Source organism: Schistocerca piceifrons, chromosome 1 (assembly GCF_021461385.2).
Source record: "Schistocerca piceifrons isolate TAMUIC-IGC-003096 chromosome 1, iqSchPice1.1, whole genome shotgun sequence".
NCBI lineage: Eukaryota > Metazoa > Arthropoda > Insecta > Orthoptera > Acrididae > Schistocerca > Schistocerca piceifrons.
The window spans coordinates 216,900,191-216,920,523 of record NC_060138.1 but is presented as its reverse complement, the minus strand read 5'-3'; positions in this window follow the sequence as shown (position 1 = coordinate 216,920,523).

Here is a 20,333-nt window from a genome sequence, read left to right as displayed (position 1 = left end):
AAGCACGAGACTCTTGCATGCAAATCCAGTACCCAAATAGGGTGAAATGTGAGGAGAAGACCTGAAACAGCCCGCTCCTCACAGCTGGAGTGTAAAGGGTCCTTCCCAGTCAGTGATAGCTGAGACAATGCTTGTGTTTATCTCGTTCCATATATTTGAATATAAAGTACCGAGTCACGATTTACGGTGAGGTGACAAGATCGGTGGCCAGCTCAGTTTCCTGATCCGTGTTTTGGTTCCTGTGCGCCCCCGATCTGAATGCGGGGAAGGTTTACGTCGGCTCTCGGACAGTAAGTAACTCTCGGGGACTGTCGAGATGGCTGATAGACACGGCAGAGGGACAGGCCGTTGACGGGAACACTTGCGCCGCCGAGCAGATGCCGTCAGGATAAAAGCGGCCGGCAGCTCGCCGGCTCCGACCGCAAAACAAGAGCTCCGCGCGACCGCAAAGTGCTGTCGCTGCCCTGCCGGCGCGAGCCTTCCGGGGTCGGAGGTGAGGAGAATGAGGCGAGAAGGGAACGAATGGCGCACGCTTGTGTGCAAACGTATGTGCTTTCTGCGTGCAACAACACCCTCTGAAAGTTTCTGTACACACGATTATTTCACTTACAGCCCACAACACCACACGCTATTACTTGCAGGTCGGAGGGAAACGAGAGTTTCATTGATAACCAAACTGAACCACGGAGACTGATTTTCAGTGGATTGGCTTCGCTCTCTGACCAAAATTTTCTTTTATAACCCATCCACAATATTGACACTCAAACAGAAACCGCTGTTCTACACTGAAGTTTGTTTTTTATTTATCACTGATTAGTTACTCTGTTTTTAGACATGGCCTCTTGCAGGCAGTGTTTCCGATTCTTTTTGGGTGTGTTGTAGTTGTTCTGGTCCGCATTTAGGTTATGCATTTAAGCCTCCTGTATTTTCCCTCCCAAACCCTCTTCATTCTCACGTAATCCATTATGGGTGCGACAACGGTATGGCCTTTATTCAGTTGTTTGTTATTTTGTTCCACCTTCTGTCACAGTAACAGCAAACAATTTATTTTCATCGTCTGTTCATGTAGAAACGACTTTTATTGCATGGTTACACAACTGCAGAACAATTGCTGGAAGCATTTACCATCATAAAATATCTACGAGCATGCATACAGCCGGCCGATGTGGCCGAGCGGTTCTAGGTGCTTCAGCCTGGAACCGCTCGACCGCTTCGGTCGCAAGTTCGAATCCTGCCTCGGGCATGGGTGTGTGTGATGTCCTTAGGTTTGTTGCATTTAAGTAGTTCTAAGTTCTAGGGGACTGATGACCTCAGATGTTACGTCCCATAGTGCTCAGAGCCATTTGAACCATGCGTACAGAGCGATTTTAAATGGAACGATCATATAAAATAAAAGTAAGGCAGATGATAGACTGAGATTCACTGGATTAATCATCAGAAATGTTGTCTATGAACAAAGGAAGTATTGCAAACATGCGAAAGTCTAGCACTGGTCGTGTAAATCTGAAACCGTTTTTTATTATTGTTCCATATCGATTTGAACACAGCTCGTGGTCTTGCGGTAGCGTTCTCGCTTCCCGCGCAGGGGGTCCCGGGTTCGATTCCCGGTGGGATCAGGAATTTTTCCTTCCTCGTTATGAGTGGGTGTTGTTATGTCGTCTTCATCATCATCATTCATCCCCATTACGGTCGGAGGAAGGCAATAGCAAACCACCTCCACTAGGACCTTGCCTAGTACAGCGGTGCGAGTCTCCCGCAGCGTCCCCTACGCTCCTCTGGTATGGGACCTCACCAAAAATCATATCGATTTCAATCACAGAGTGACCATCTTCAGTGCTAGAATAAAATAAAAACGCACAAAGTCAAACGTAAAGGATCAATGTACAAACATACACTGATAAGCCAAACCATTATGATCACCTGCTTAATACACTCCTGGAAATTGAAATAAGAACACCGTGAATTCATTGTCCCAGGAAGGGGAAACTTTATTGACACATTCCTGGGGTCAGATACATCACATGATCACACTGACAGAACCACAGGCACATAGACACAGGCAACAGAGCATGCACAATGTCGGCACTAGTACAGTGTATATCCACCTTTCGCAGCAATGCAGGCTGCTGTTCTCCCATGGAGACGATCGTAGAGATGCTGGATGTAGTCCTGTGGAACGGCTTGCCATGCCATTTCCACCTGGCGCCTCAGTTGGACCAGCGTTCGTGCTGGAGGTGCAGACCGCGTGAGACGACGCTTCATCCAGTCCCAAACATGCTCAATGGGGGACAGATCCGGAGATCTTGCTGGCCAGGGTAGTTGACTTACACCTTCTAGAGCACGTTGGGTGGCACGGGATACATGCGGACGTGCATTGTCCTGTTGGAACAGCAAGTTCCCTTGCCGGTCTAGGAATGGTAGAACGATGGGTTCGATGACGGTTTCGATGTACCGTGCACTATTCAGTGTCCCCTCGACGATCACCAGTGGTGTACGGCCAGTGTAGGAGATCGCTCCCCACACCATGATGCCGGGTGTTGGCCCTGTGTGCCTCGGTCGTATGCAGTCCTGATCGTGGCGCTCACCTGCACGGCGCCAAACACGCATACGACCATCATTGGCACCAAGGCAGAAGCGACTCTCATCGCTGAAGACGACACGTCTCCATTCGTCCCTCCATTCACGCCTGTCGCGACACCACTGGAGGCGGGCTGCACGATGTTGGGGCGTGAGCGGAAGACGCCCTAACGGTGTGCGGGACCGTAGCCCAGCTTCATGGAGACGGTTGCGAATTGTCCTCGCCGATACCCCAGGAGCAACAGTGTCCCTAATTTGCTGGGAAGTGGCGGTGCGGTCCCCTACGGCACTGCGTAGGATCCTACGGTCTTGGCGTGCATCCGTGCGTCGCTGCGGTCCGGTCCCAGGTCGACGGGCACGTGCACCTTCCGCCGACCACTGGCGACAACATCGATGTACTGTGGAGACCTCACGCCCCACGTGTTGAGCAATTCGCCGGTACGTCCACGCGGTCTCCCGCATGCCCACTATACGCCCTCGCTCAAAGTCCGTCAACTGCACATACGGTTCACGTCCACGCTGTCGCGGCATGCTACCAGTGTTAAAGACTGCGATGGAGCTCCGTATGCCACGGCAAACTGGCTGACACTGACGGCGGCGGTGCACAAATGCTGCGCAGCTAGCGCCATTCGACGGCCAACACCGCGGTTCCTGGTGTGTCCGCTGTGCCGTGCGTGTGATCATTGCTTGTACAGCCCTCTCGCAGTGTCCGGAGCAAGTATGGTGGGTCTGACACACCGGTGTCAATGTGTTCTTTTTTCCATTTCCAGGAGTGTAGCTTGTTTGTCCGTATTTACAACAAAATAGATGACTGATTTTCCGAATCAGGGATCCGACAGTTAGTGGGTAGGTTGTGGAGCTGTGTAGCATTAGATGTCTGCGCACGGGCCATGTGTCTCTCGTAAATAGCTGGCCGCTGATTTGTGTGCGCGGTGATGGCGCCCGATAGCGACCCAGGTGGGTTACATACAGGGTGTTTCAAAAATGACCGGTATATTTGAAACGGCAATAAAAACTAAACGAGCAGCGATAGAAATACACCGTTTGTTGCAATATGCTTGGGACAACAGTACATTTTCAGGCAGACAAACTTTCGAAATTACAGTAGTTACAATTTTCAACAATAGATGGCGCTGCAAGTGATGTGAAAGATATAGAGGACAACGCAGTCTGTGGGTGCGCCATTCTGTACGTCGTCTTTTTGCTGTAAGCGTGTGCTGTTCACAACGTGCAAGTGTGCTGTAGACAACATGGTTTATTCCTTAGAACAGAGGATTTTTCTGGTGTTGGAATTCCACCGCCTAGAACACAGTGTTGTTGCAACAAGACGAAGTTTTCAACGGAAGTTTAATGTAACCAAAGGACCGAAAAGCGATACAATAAAGGATCTGTTTGAAAAATTTCAACGGACTGGGAACGTGACGGATGAACGTGCTGGAAAGGTAGGGCGACCGCGTACGGCAACCACAGTGGGCAACGCGCAGCTAGTGCAGCAGGTGATCCAACAGCGGCCTCGGGTTTCCGTTCGCCGTGTTGCAGCTGCGGTCCAAATGACGCCAACGTCCACGTATCGTCTCATGCGCCAGAGTTTACACCTCTATCCATACAAAATTCAAACGCGGCAACCCCTCAGCGCCGCTACCATTGCTGCACGAGAGACATTCGCTAACGATATAGTGCACAGGATTGATGACGGCGATATGCATGTGGGCAGCATTTGGTTTACTGACGAAGCTTATTTTTACCTGGACGGCTTCGTCAATAAACAGAACTGGCGCATATGGAGAACCGAAAAGCCCCATGTTGCAGTCCCATCGTCCTTGCATCCTCAAAAAGTACTGGTCTGGGCCGCCATTTCTTCCAAAGGAATCATTGGCCCATTTTTCAGATCCGAAACGATTACTGCATCACGCTATCTGGACATTCTTCGTGAATTTGTGGCGGTACAAACTGCCTTAGACGACACTGCGAACACCTCGTGGTTATGCAAGATGGTGCCCGGCCACATCGCACGGCCGACGTCTTTAATTTCCTGAATGAATATTTCGGTGATCGTGTGATTGCTTTGGGCTATCCGAAACATACAGGAGGCGGCGTGGATTGGCCTCCCTATTCGTCAGACATGAACCCCTGTGACTTCTTTCTGTGGGGACACTTGAAAGACCAGGTGTACCGCCAGAATCCAGAAACAATTTGTAAGTAGGCTGTTTAGGTTTTTTTATTGGTAACGCCACCTCTGTATGAAAATCACTGGCTGTGCTGTGTGCAGTCTGTGGCTAGTTTGCATTGTTGTCTGCCATTGTAGTGTTGGGCAGAGGCAGCTGGCTGTGAACAGCGCGTAGCGTTGCGCAGTTGGAGGTGAGCCGCCAGCAGTGGTGGATGTGGGGAGAGAGATGGCGGAGTTTTGAAATTTGTCATGAACTGCTATATTTATATATGATGATATCAAGGTAAATACATTGTTTGTTCTCTATTAATATCTTTCATATATGAAACGTCCCCTTTGAACAATTATACACGACTGTGCTTAACCTGACACACAATATTTTGTTAGCGCAACGGAATCTGACTTTCAATAATCCCTACAAAAGAATGGCCCTGACTAACATTAAACTATACCTTTCACAAATCACTTACCTCACAAAAATCTTCGCTGCTCAAGCTACTGCAATACAGCGAGCGCCACTACTGCCAGCTAAATAAAAGATTCAAACTACTGAAGGCACTAACTACTGATAGGGATAGTTACCAAATGAAAGATATTAATAGAGAACAAACAATGTATTTACCTTGATATCATCATATATAAATATAGCAGTTCATGACAAATTTCAAAACTCCGCCATCGCTCTCCCCACATCCACCACTGCTGGCGGCTCACCTCCAACTGCGCAACGCTACGCGCTGTTCACAGCCAGCTGCCTCTGCCCAACACTACAATGGCAGACAACAATGCAAACTAGCCACAGACTGCACACAGCACAGCCAGTGATTTTCATACAGAGGTGGCGTTACCAATAAAAAAACCTAAACAGCCTACTTACAAATTGAACAGCTGAAGCAGTACATCTCATCTGCATGTGAAGCCATTCCGCCAGACACGTTGTCAAAGGTTTCGGGTAATTTCATTCAGAGACTACTCCATATTATTGCTACGCATGGTGGATATGTGGAAAATATCGTACTATAGAGTTTCCCAGACCGCAGCGCCATCTGTTGTTGAAAATTGTAACTACTGTTATTTCGAAAGTTTGTCTGCCTGAAAATGTACTGTTGTCCCAAGCATATTGCAACAAACGGTGTATTTCTATCGCTGCTCGTTTAGTTTTTATTGCCGTTTCAAATATACCGGTCATTTTTGAAACACCCTGTAGGATTTACACCAGGCGAATGTGGTTGCTGAGACATCAACGTGAGTTCCCTATAATGCTCCTAAGACCACGGTAGCACATGAGTTCAGTATAATGCTCCTCAAACCACTGTATCACTGTTCTGACGCGGACAATTATATTGCTGAAAGAATGTCTTACGAACGGTGTGCTCTGAAACACTTGTGTGTGAACCAGCATTGTTCTCTTTTGGCAGAGTTGCCACAGAGCAGGTAGGCCTCAGAACCACACGTTTTGTGAAGAGTCGTGGACGTCGTACGATTTAGCACCTAGTGATAATTTCACTCCTTTTTTGCCTCTTTCCGTAGATACTCACGACAGTAGCACGTGATCATTCGACCAGATTCGCTTTTTTCGAGATACTCGTTCACATTCTCTCCATAATAATAATTTGCCCTTTGTCAAAGTCTCATTCCTCAATGGACTTCCCCATTTGCAACCCATATCTTCTCTGTGGCGATAGCCCGTCCGTGTCTGCTCTGCTTACATACTTCTTTTACGCGTCACGCGCCCGCAACGCTACCAGGCGGGGTCCAACGTCGTGGTGGGCAGTGGTCGTAACGTTTAGGCTCATCAGTGTATTTTACAATAGAGAACACTGTAAGGACGGGGCGTGAGTCGTGTTTGGGTAGCTCAGATGGGCTTAGAAGGAACTCTTGTTCTGTTGTTGCTACGGATGTACATTTTAATTTTGTTTGTCGTAACTGAAAGATGCCTTTTTCCATATACAAAAAGGTTGGCAGACAAAAAAAAATATGGTCAGCATATCTGCCTAATAGGAAAGAAGACCCGGATGCAAGTCTCGGACACAGCACAAATTTTAATTAACTTCTTCAGCCTCCAACGTTATCAAATAAAATCGTCATAACTTCTCAACGGTTTGCGTTCAAACTGCACGGTTGGGCGCGGGGCATGATGAGAATTAGTTTAGCGACCAAGCCCACTTTCATTTGGATAGGTTGGCCAATAAGTAAAATTGGCGCATTTGGGGGCCTGAGAATCCGCATTTCGCGATCGAGGAGCCTCTTCACCCTCGACGGGTGACTTTGAGGTGTGCAATGTCTAGTAAAAAAAAATGGCAGAGCGCTTGCCCGCGAAAGGCAAAGCTCCCGAGTTCGAGTCTCCGTCCGCCACCCAGTTTTAATCTGCCCGGAGGTTTCATATCAGCGCACACTCCGCTGCAGAGTGAAAATCTCATTCTCGAAACATCGAATGCTAGTTCTGCAAGGTCCTAGGCGCTACAGTCCGGAACCGCGCGACCGCTACAGTCGCGGGTTCGAATCCTGCCTCGGGCATGGATGTGTGTGATGTCCTTGGGTTAGTTAGGTTTAAGTAGTTCTAAGTTCTAGGGGACTGCTGATCGAAGAAGTTAAGTCCCATAGTGCTCTTTTTTTTTTTTTTTTTTTTTTTTTTTTTGCAAGGTTCGCAGGAGAGCTTCCGTAAAGTTTGGAAGATAGGAGACGTGGTACTGGCAGAAGTAAAGCTGTGAGGACGGGGCGTGAGTGGTGCTTGGGCAGCTCAGATGGTAGAGCGCTTACCCACGAAAGGCAAAGGTCCCGAGTTCGAGTCTCGGTCCGGCACACAGTTTTAATCTGCCAGGAAGTTTCATATCAGCGCACACTCCGCTGCAGAGTGAAAATCTCATTCCAGATAACACTGAGTTTTACAAGGTAAAATACATGCCAAGACTAAGTCCTGTGAACGTGAATGCTCGTGTAGGAAATATAACTTATATTAAAATAGTATACAGTGTTATAGAGTTAAAAATATTGCCATAAATCTTTGTACAATCTGTTATCGTCTTCTGTACAAAAAAATATACTCTGTATTGCAAATGTATTCGATAAAGAGGGCGCTGATGGCATCCACCACAAACATGGAACTTAGCTATGTAGGTTTTTCTAAGCAGCTGGCTCAATTTGAATCCTACCTCCTAGTTGGCATGTTCTTCGCAATAAACACCTACGTATGTTTGAAGTTGTATTTTGTGCGTGATTGTATGAGTCCAAGAGACTTAGTTTCGGCATGTATTTAACCTTGCAAAACTCAGTGTTCTCTATTGTAAAATGACACATATGTTTGTGCATTGATCATTTAGTTCTGACTTTGTGTGTTTTTATTTTATCTTAGCACTAAAGATGTTCGCCCTGTGACTGAAATCGATATGGAATAATAATTAGAAAAATAGTTTCAAAATCATACGACCAAAGCTGGAGTTTCCTTCGTTTGCTATACTTGTTATGTGGTCGTGGTGCACGACCTTCGTAATCCAATTTCAATAAAGGGAGCAGCTTACAAATCACTCCTTTGACCAATAGCCGAATACTGCTCGTCAGTATGAGATCCTTGCCAGGTAGAATTGGTAGAGAAATTAGAGAAGATCCAAAGAAGAGCAGCACATTTAGTTACTGGTTCATATAGTAAGCGCGAAAGCATGACGGAGATGCTCAGCCAACTTCATTGGCAGACGCTGCAAGATATTTGCGATATTTCTCGCTCTTATCTGCCGTTGCTATCTTCGGGATTGTGTGAATGATAAGCCTGATGCTATGTCTTCACATTCATAGATTCTACTGACGAACTTGAATAGTCATGTGGTTGCGACTTATCTCGCACGCAGTTTCGTATACGCCATATCCGCCTGCTACAATCAGAACAGTGCATGTCTGAAGTCGATTATGGACTGTCCTGATTCTTTGATGATAATGACTCCAATCACTGGAACAATATTCTAGAAACGGTTGCACTAGCGTTCTGTATTCTATTTCGTTTAGAGATGTAACGCACTTTCAAAAAACCTTTCCTATAAGTCTATGTCTCCCATTCCCTTCTCTACTCATGATTTTACGTGTTCATCCCAATTCATATCGCCTCTTGGTATTACCTCTAAATTCTTTTACGATGTGACTAATCTTGCAGCCAGGTTCTATTCGGTTCTTTCTATTTTTTACAGGCATTATCTTACATTTATCCACATTTAAAGAGAACTGTCACTCACTGCATCAAGTGAACATTTTGTCCCACCTTCTACAAATCTTTATGATCGACCAACGACGACGACGCTTTCCTGTGGTCAACAGTGTCGTCGCCAAACAATCTTAATAGTGATGTTGATCCATCCAGAGAAGTTTGTTACCTGATATTACTTTCGTTCGTCTGGAACATTCGCCGTTCAGTATAACGGACTGAGTAGTGTCATATTTTCATCGAGTCAGTCACGTATTAAAATGAGATGATTGAAAGTACTTTTCAACTTCAAAAGAAAAACTGATATATTTCTTAAAAAAAAAAAAAAAAAACACGAAAATCATAGTTATATGGGATTATATGTCTTGTGCCTAAATTTAAACTAATTAGTTTTGGGACCTGACCATGCATTGATAACACAAAAAATGAAAACTTTTTGTTTAAACTCACCCTACAAGAGAGGGCGAATAGAAAAAGTAGTGTTTTCTCGATTTATTGCTCTCTGAACTGAATAGGATAATGTAACAATCTGTTGTTCACCTAGGAAAATAACAAACAAAATTTATCTGGTTCAAAGAAATTTATTCGATACCAAAACTATAAATATAGCACGAGTTGTGATTTTTCATTTTATTTACCAAATAAAGATTGTTATTTCTGTAATTACTTTATTACGACGTTAAACTGATGAAAATGGTTTGATTGTTAATACATTAAGTCACTGATATCATGTTTCAAAATGATGTCTTTGAACCTAGGAGTCGTACCGTTAAAAGTAACCCAGAGTTTTCGAGCAAAAAAATGACTCCTATCTGTTACCATAAACCTGTTTAATTGACCTCGTTTTTTTTTTTTTTTCAAAAAGGCATCAACAAAATAGTTGCCTTCTAAATAACAGATTCGACAAGTACACAGTCAAAATGACTGCTTCGTTTTTCCGCATACATTGATCACTGCATAATGTCCTGGGTTGGGAACAGTGCCATGTGATTCTTCATTTCCATTAAATTTCTGAAGAAACCTGACAGTCACTTGGAGCTAAATGTGGATAACAATGTCCACTGGGTACCTACAAAAGGTCCCAAATAGTTCACTTTTTCCGTTGTGGTAGAGTGCACTGTTCTGATGAAAAGGCTCTTCTTACGTGTGCCTAAAATTAGTAATATTGGGCCTCAATTAAGGTTTTGTGTAATTAATATTTGAATAATCATGTGTGTGGAAACCAAGAAAATAGCTGACAAAAAGTCTTCAGCTTCTTCGGCTGTATTGTTTTGACTCTAGTGTGTAATGATGGATCTAGTTCGTATCTACAGCCACGAAGCGCTTCAAAAAGTTCTGATAATTGCAAATAAACAGCGCGCTGAAACATTCGTCCACGCGGAACCCACCACCTGTACAGCCTCTTCATTCCACATTTCTTCCAGGATGTGGTGTACTCATCCAGTTGGGATACCTACGGTGTCAGCTATCCCATGCACTTTTCTCTCTGCAGTAGCGTAACAGCAGTTGACCGGCGTTGCCTGGTGAATCGTTGTTGTGATGCCTCGTGTAAGGAGGTGAAATGCGTACCGTCACGTTTCTGACTTTGATAAGGGTCGGATTGTAGCCTATCACGATTGCGGTTTATCGTATCGCGACATTGTTGCTCGCGTTGGTCGAGATCCAACGACTGTTAGCAGAATACAGAATCGGTGGGTTCAGGACAGTAATACGAAACGCCGTGCTGGATCCCAACAGCCTTGTATCACTAGCAGTCGAGATGACAGGCATCTTATCTGCATGCCTGTAACGGATCGTGCAGCCACGTCTCAATCCCTGAGTCAACAGATGGGGACGTCTGCAAGACAACAACCATCTGCACGAACACTTCGACGACGTTTGCAGCAGCATGGACTACCAACTCGGAGGCCACCCTTGTCGCTACATCATAGACAGGAGCGCCTGCGATGGTGTACTCAACGACGAACCTGGGTGCACGAATGGCAAAACGTCATTTTTTCGGATGAATCCACTTTCTGTTTACAGCATCACGATGGTCGCATCCGTGTTTGGCGACATCGCGGTGAACGCACATTGGAAGCGTGTATTCGTCATCGCCATACTAGCGCATCACCCGGCGTGATGGTATGGGGTGCCACTGGTTACACGTCTCCGTCACCTCTTGTTCGCATTGACGGCACTTTGAATAGTGGGCGCTACATTTCAGACGTGTTCACACCCGTGGCTCTACCCTTCATTCGATCCCTGCGAAACCCTACATTTCAACAGGATAATGCACGGCCGCATGTTGCAGATCCTGTACAGGCCTTTCTGGATACAGAAAATGTTCGACTGCTGCCCTGGCCAGCACATTCTCCAGATCTCTCACCAATTGAAAACGTCTGGTCAATGGTGGCCGAGCAACTGGCTCGTCACAATACGCCAGTCACTACTCTTGATGAACTGTGGTATCGTGATGAAGCTGCATGGGCGTATTTCGACGTTATGAAATTTTCAACGATCTCCGTTTACTTTTCGAGTATGTCTGACGTCGACACTGTACACAGCCAGATATGTACTTGACGTATGGCCATTAGATGCTAAATTTCTGAAAATTGTCGCGTCTGATGAGAGAAACACATAATAAAAGTAAAATTGTATGCGTCTTACAATTTTAGTTTTAACGGTCGCTCTTCGCCCTGTGATAGTTGCGCGTGCCCGGTAGATCACTGTTTTGGTGACACACCTGGATGACTGGGGCGCATTTCATCTTCGGCAAATCTACAGTTATTTTTAAGCTCATCAACCAAAACTAAGTGGTCTTCTTTGCTGGTACAGACTATCATTGATACTCATCTGCCTCAGTTCCACCTTACCTGCATCGTAATCCTTGGAATGAAAATATTATATTAGCGCTAAACTATCTTTTTCTGTTTTCCGCGACAGCGGCTGTAAAGGGTAGCCGAGAGCGCTAACGCGCTGCTTCCTGGACTCGGGTAGGCGCGCCGGCCCCGGATCGAATTCGCCCGGTGGACTAACGACGAGGGCCGATGTGCTGGGCAGCCTGGATGTGATTTTTAGGCTGTTTTCCACATCCCGCTATGTGAATACTGGGCTGGTCCCCATGTTCCGCCTCAGTTACACGACTCGCAGACATTTGAAACACATTCGCACTATTCCATGGATTACACTAGACGCAGACAGTTGGGGTACACTCATTCCGTCCCGAGGGGGTACGGGGTGGTGACAGTAAGGGCATCCGGCCACCCCTTAAAATTAACACGCCAAATCCGGTTAACCACAACAGCAGACCCCACAAAGTCGGGTTTAATGCATGACGAGAGAGAGTATGACGAAGATCAGCTCGAAAATGCGCGGTTGACTATAAGAATGTGTGTAGTTCAGTTTCTAGCTAATAGATGGCTCTTAAATGTATTGTAAACGAAGCACAGGTCATGTGCTTCACATGGTAGCTGATCTCAACAACCAACCAACATTTGCGAAAAGAGTTTTGCTTATTGATGATGATGAGGGTTTACAGCAACTGCTAGGGAACGCACAGCTACCTGAGTACTTTTGACACTTTGGGAGCGTGGATGCTAGGGGAATGGAGCGTGCTGGTGGTTTGACTGGATATAATTTTAATTCATCACTTACTAATAAAAACAGAATCTGAACATTGTACTTCATCGTAAGAGCAATTTCACCACAGCTGATCAAAGACAGTTTAATCACTCGATATATTACATCACACAAGAACCAACCAATAGTTGATATTGCTGCACTCTTTCAGGCACATTAGGAAGAAACAACACTCCACCATATACGTACCATTAAGACAAATTGTTCACCAAAAGTGTTAAAATAACTGCTGCTGACCAATTTCAAAACAAACAGTGTTATGACAGTAACAGCCACTTCGCAACCAGTGGTTCTTTCTCCTTAAGTGTCATTTATAAGTAGTTAGCAATTTCATGAAAAACGAATCTTTGACATAAAACTCTAAAAACATTCATTACAAATGTAAAGCAGTTAGCTTGGCACACACTGAAGTCTTCACATTACCTTGCTGCAACTGGTGCACTAATCTACACACAATCAAATGGTGGCAACCTGAGATCAATAGCTTCACATACTAGCCAATCTCGGTACTACGAGCACAGTACATATTTAAGAACAATCTAATGGTGACAAGCTTCATAATTTAACTTGTTAATAAAACACCACTTATAAGGCACACAGTTACAGGTGTGTGTAAGCAAAGAACAAAGCAAATGTAACACCAGTTTTAAAACAAAAGACGAACGAGAAGAAGCTTTCCATTCTAAAGGTACCTCTCACATGCTAGAGACCAAAGTGCTCACATACTCTGTTCATGAGACCCAGAAAATATTAGATACAGGCTCCCAGGTAGATGCTATTTTCCTTGACTTTCGGAAGGCGTTCGATACAGTTCCGCACTGTCGCCTGATAAACAAAGTAAGAGCCTACGGAATATCAGACCAGCTGTGTGGCTGGATTGAAGAGTTTTTAGCAAACAGAACACAGAATGTTGTTATCAATGAAGAGACGTCTACAGACGTTAAAGTAACCTCTGGCGTGCCACTGGGGAGTGTTGTGGGACCATTGCTTTTCACAATATATATAAATGACCTAGTAGATAGTGTCGGAAGTTCCATGCGGCTTTTCGCGGATGATGCTGAAGTATACAGAGAAATTGCAGCATTAGAAAATTGTAGCGAAATGCAGGAAGATCTGCAGCGGATAGGCACTTGGTGCAGGGAGTGGCAACTGACCCTTAACATAGACAAATGTAATGTATTGCGAATACATAGAAAGAAGATTCCTTTATTGTATGATTATATGATAGCGCAACAATCAGTGGTAGCAGTTACTTCTGTAAAATATCTGAGAGTATGCGTACGGAACGATTGGAAGCGGAATTATCATATACAATTAATTGTTGGTAAGGCGGGTACCAGGTTGAGATTCATTGGGAGAGTCCTTAGAAAATGTAGTCCATCAACAAAGCAGGTGGCTTACAAAACACTCGTTCGACCTATACTTGAGTATTGCTCTTCAGTGTGGGATCCGTACCAGATCGGGTTGACGGAGGAGATAGAGAAGATCCAAAGAAGAGCGGCGCGTTTCGTCACAGGGTTATTTGGTAACTGTGATAGCGTTACGGAGATGTTTAACAAACTCAAGTGGCAGACTCTGCAAGAGAGGCGCTTTGCATCGCGGTGTAGCTTGCTCGCCAGGTTTCGAGAGGGTGCGTTTCTGGATGAGGTATCGAATATATTGCTTCCCCCTACTTATACCTCCCGAGGAGATCACGAATGTAAAATTAGAGAGATTAGAGCGCGCACGGAGTCTTTCAGACAGTCGTTCTTCCCGCGAACCATACGCGACTGGAACAGGAAAGGGAGGTAATGACAGTGGCACGTAAAGTGCCCTCCGCCACACACCGTTGGGTGACTTTCGGAGTATAAATGTAGATGTAGATGAACAAGGACACAAGCTCTTGCCAGGAGCCATCATTAACTCAACCCAATAAATGACACAAACAAGAGACAACTAAAATGACAAACCTGTAACCACAATGAGAGGCAAAGCAACGTCGCTCATACACATTGTCAACTCAACAGCGACGTCATTCAAATACTGACGAATGACAACGTCTGCCAAATAACATCGCTCAAACATTGTGTAAGCCCACTTCAGGTACCCGTAACACAACTGCACCATCCCAAAGCAGTAAGGAGGAAAAAGCACTAAACAGCAGTAGCGCAGTGTCTGTATTTTACAGTGTCTATGTAGTCGACGCAATGGAAAAACAAAATACTTAAAATAATATAATAACATACTAAATAGCGTCTACCATAACAGAACATCCAGTGAAGAACTGCAATTACGTTACTCCAGCGATTACTTACCTGACGCCTATCTCTCCTCTTGCAGCCACAGCTGAGCACCATACTAATATGATCCCCTCCGTTCCGCCTGCACACTTACTTGGACGTCACAAGCTTAGCACTTACATAGACGCAGCACTCCATACACGGCAGCGAGAGGATGGCAGGCAGATAGCCTGTACCCGCTGCCTGTATCTCCGCTGCGTCTGTCCGAGAGTCGTATTCAGTACGCGGCAGTGAGAAAATGACAGGCAGACAGCCTGAAGTCGTAACTCATTACTGCACAACATGGCATCCAGTCGCGCACTCCGTACACGGGAGCGAGAAGTGGCAGGCAAACATCCTGCAGTCAATGCCCGAATCTCGGCCCTGCCATTGCAGATCTGCGGTCGCAGCTACGTGGCTTCAGTGCACAGGCTGGCTGCTACCAGACGCTCTACAGTCGACCGTGCGTTCACCTCCTCGTTCCCGGCAGACTCGTCACTGACAAACGATGCCTTGAGCACGAGATCGCAAGTTAACTCTTTAGCAAGGCTCACTTGACAGTGTTATATTAACAATTATGACAGGAAAAATATTAGCTGCTAATGACACATCCTGTGCATCGGGAGGTCGACAGAAAATGAGTGTTTGGGAGGGGCAGAAATCAACCTTCTATGCGATGTAAGTACTACACTTCAAAAAATGGACATCGTCGACGTTCGAGAAATGTTCAAAACAAATCATTAACTTGTACCATGAACACCGATAGAAAAATGGCACCCCACAGTGATCACAATGGTTCGCACCTGCGATGCCACTATCCGAATGTACTCTAATATTTTTAGACCATGCAGCATCGGACGTCTGGAAAGCGGCTATCGCGTGAAATAAGCTTGAATAGCTTTGCTACGTAGTTCAGATTACTACACGGAATTACTGAATAAATATTGGCGATGGCGTACAAGAAATACAATTTTAAATGAATTCTGATTTTCATTAACAAAAATAACCTCTTTGAAGTGACTGAACAGAATGCACTAACTGGTGTACGTTAATCACGCCTAGCAGGCGAACAACATTTACGTAACACAATATACACACACATATGATAAACACTTGAACTTGCTGTAAGTTAGATTGATCTACCCCAACTGTCAGTAACGATTTTAATGTTACTGAATTTGCATTGTACTGAAGGTACAATTAGTACTGTGGTGGCAATAAATTCTTTAATTGAATAATCAATGAACACTATAGAACTGATGGTTACTAGAGATGTTAAAAATATTACTTTAGAATCATTTTGTTCTAATGAAACTGAATGAGTTTTTACGTTGATAATGTACTGAAAAGCCACCACATCGAGTTGAACTGTAATTAATGTGGCACAGTACCTGGCTCTTCTGTCAGTGTATAATCCGGCGTTTGTTGGAAATTTTCGGCGTTAACTCCGATTATATCCTCTTGTTGCATTAATACGCCGATACTCACGTAATATAGCCTTTTTACTGGTATTGCTGCACACACAGTGACGGATTTGGGATAATAATGAACTATTTTCCGTAAATAATTGATGACACTCATGGAATGCACTTTGAATCACAAACTTATTATTTAACTCAGACATTACACTGTAGAGAACTTGACTCGATAAATACATAAACTGGTTCGCTATGGATAAATGTACTTGTTATGGCGCCAGTATAAAATGCACTGTTCATAAAGACAGTGTCGTACGATAACTATTAGTTCGTTGCTTGTGCTGGCGTGAGCTTATCAATGGATCTCATAATGTAGTAAGATCACATTGCAACATCAGCTGCAGACACTGGTCACTTCATACCTTGCTGCTGGTCGCTGCAGTCCGTCGTAAATTACGCAGACTTCCACAAGGCGAGCCATGTGCTTTTTGAGCGGAAACAGCAACTACACTCCTGGAAATGGAAAAAAGAACACATTGACACCGGTGTGTCAGACCCACCATACTTGCTCCGGACACTGCGAGAGGGCTGTACAAGCAATTATCACACGCACGGCACAGCGGACACACCAGAAACAGCGGTGTTGGCCGTCGAATGGCACTAGCTGCGCAGCATTTGTGCACCGCCGCCGTCAGTGTCAGCCAGTTTGCCGTGGCATACGGAGCTCCATCGCAGTCTTTAACACTGGTAGCATGCCGCGACAGCGTGGACGTGAACCGTATGTGCAGTTGACGGACTTTGAGCGAGGGCGTATATTGGGCATGCGGGAGACCGCGTGGACCGCCGAATTGCTCAACACGTGGGGCGTGAGGTCTCCACAGTACATCGATGTTGTCGCCAGTGGTCGGCGGAAGGTGCACGTGCCCGTCGACCTGGGACCGGACCGCAGCGACGCACGGATGCATGCCAAGACCGTAGGATCCTACGCAGTGCCGTAGGGGACCGCACCGCCACTTCCCAGCAAATTAGGGACACTGTTGCTCCTGGGGTATCGGCGAGGACCATTCGCAACCGTCTCCATGAAGCTGGGCTACGGTCCCGCACACCGTTAGGCCGTCTTCCGCTCACGCCCCAACATCGTGCAGCCCGCCTCCAGTGGTGTCGCGACAGGCGTGAATGGAGGGACGAATGGAGACGTGTCGTCTTCAGCGATGAGAGTCGCTTCTGCCTTGGTGCCAATGATGGTCGTATGCGTGTTTGGCGCCGTGCAGGTGAGCGCCACAATCAGGACTGCATACGACCGAGGCACACAGGGCCAACACCCGGCATCATGGTGTGGGGAGCGATCTCCTACACTGGCCGTACACCACTGGTGATCGTCGAGGGGACACTGAATAGTGCACGGTACATCGAAACCGTCATCGAACCCATCGTTCTACCATTCCTAGACCGGCAAGGGAACTTGCTGTTCCAACAGGACAATGCACGTCCGCATGTATCCCGTGCCACCCAACGTGCTCTAGAAGGTGTAAGTCAACTACCCTGGCCAGCAAGATCTCCGGATCTGTCCCCCATTGAGCATGTTTGGGACTGGATGAAGCGTCGTCTCAAGCGGTCTGCACGTCCAGCACGAACGCTGGTCCAATTGAGGCGCCAGGTGGAAATGGCATGGCAAGCCGTTCCACAGGACTACATCCAGCATCTCTACGATCGTCTCCATGGGAGAATAGCAGCCTGCATTGCTGCGAAAGGTGGATATACACTGTACTAGTGCCGACATTGTGCATGCTCTGTTGCCTGTGTCTATGTGCCTGTGGTTTTGTCAGTGTGATCATGTGATGTATCTGACCCCAGGAATGTGTTAATAAAGTTTCCCCTTCCTGGGACAATGAATTCACGGTGTTCTTATTTCAATTTCCAGGAGTGTATATCGCTCACAAGCCGTCTCCGTCGAAATGCATCCTGCAAGCCTTATTGTCAATTTGACTTGCTGACACACCATAAATCCAGTTCGTGTTTGTTGTAAGCTCACTTTTAACTGTCTGCAAGTAACGTTACCGTACCGTACTAAAACCGTCACTTTCGCGCCGCGTAATCTCTGTTCTGCATCTGAACAGTTCCAGAAAACATCTCTCTCTACTGCCAAATTCACGCGCCAACCTGTATCGTCCACGTTCTCATATATATATATATATATATATATATATATATATATATATATATATATATATATATATATAATTAAATTAATATTTTTACTATACGTAATAATATTATCATAGTTTAATGCTTCTTTAATTCGTCATCCGAGCGCAGCACTACTCAGATACTGTCTTACTCGTAGCGCTATTTCATTTGACTGCTGCCAGGCGGAAGTACCTGTGCTTTTGTTTGCGCAACTATCCAACAGATGGCATGAGCATTCACTTATTCAACTGCTGCGCCTTGGCTATGCTTCGTTGTGGCATTACACACCCTCAAGATCGAAGGCAAACTCCTTGGAAGTTACAAACAGTCAAGAACATTCAACTAGGCATCCTCTCTTAATTAATGCATTTATACTGGTCAACCAGAACATTATGACCACCTACCCAACATCCCTATGTCCATTTTTGGCACCCATAACATGGCAACACGCTGTGGCATGGAAGTAATGAGGCCTTAGTAGGTCGCTAGAGGGAGTTGGCACCACTTCCACACACACGTAAGTCACCCAATTCCAGTAACTGACGCCACGTTCAGTCACATCCCGGATGTGTTCGATCAGGTTCAGATCTGGCGATTTGGGGGCCAGAACATCAATTGGAACTCGCCACTGTGTTCCTAGAATTACTCCTTCATACTCATGACCGTGTGACATCTTGTTGAAAAATTCCACTGCCGTCGGGAAACACTATCATCATGAGGGATTGTATGTAGTCTGCAACCAGTGTACAATACTCCCTGGCCGTCATGGTGTGGCGCACGAGCTCCGTTGGATCCACAGATGCCCACATGAATGTTTCCCAGAGCATAACGGAGCCGCCGTCAGCTTGTCTGCTTCCCGCAGTACAGGTGTCAAGGAGCTCTTCCCCTGGAAGACGACGGATTCTCGCCCTCCCATCGCCATGATGAAGAAGATATGGTGATTCATCAGACATGCAACGCTCTGGTACTGCACCAACGTCCAGTGCTGGTGGTCACGTGTCCATTTCAGTCGTAGATGCCGATGTCGTGGTGTTAACATTGGCACAAGCAAGGGTCGTCGGCTGCGGAGGCCCATCGTTAGGAGTGTGTGTTCAGACGTACTTTTACTCTGCCCAACGTTAAAGCCTGATGTTAGTTCTGCCACAGTTCGCCGCCTGCCGCGTGTTATCAGTCTGCCCAGCCTACGACATCCGACATCTGTAATGACGGATATCCGCCCAACCCCACGACGTCTGGACGTGGTTTCATCTTGGTTTCGCCGTGTGTTTAAGACACCGCAGCACTCCTCGACCACCAGATAAGTCGTGCAGTTTCCGAAATGCTCGAGCCGAGCCTCCAGGTCATCACAGTCGGCGCTCGGTCAAACTTAGACAGATTGCCCACCTTCCCCATTCTACAGATAGACATCACGCACACTGGTACTACACGCACTGTGCGTGTAAAACAACAATATCAGATACTGAGTCCGCCTTGATGCAAAACACTTTGTTATTTGTTTTCTTATTTATTTTCCCAAACTAGTTTCGGCGACAAATGCCACCATCGTCAGTGGGTTCTTTACATCAAATTTATTGTATGTTGCGGCATTTTTTAAAAGAATTATTCTCGCTGTTTGCGGCATATTTTCTGTGCTTTGTTCTGGTGCAGTTTTTTCTCAGCGTACATCATGTCATCTGCAAGTTCGTTGAACGGCATGTATTTTATTCTGTACACAGAAAAACAAAACTTTCGCACTTTGCTTATGACCAAGAACTTTACGCAATCTTGATGTTCGCGTGTGTCTGACTAGCAGTCATTCCTCGATAGGAGAGGTTGCTATCGCCTGGACGGGTTTATATCGATAGTGGTAGGTGGTCATAATATTCTGGCTGATCAGTGTGTAACGGGTGATGAGGACTGACGGAATGTGATGACAT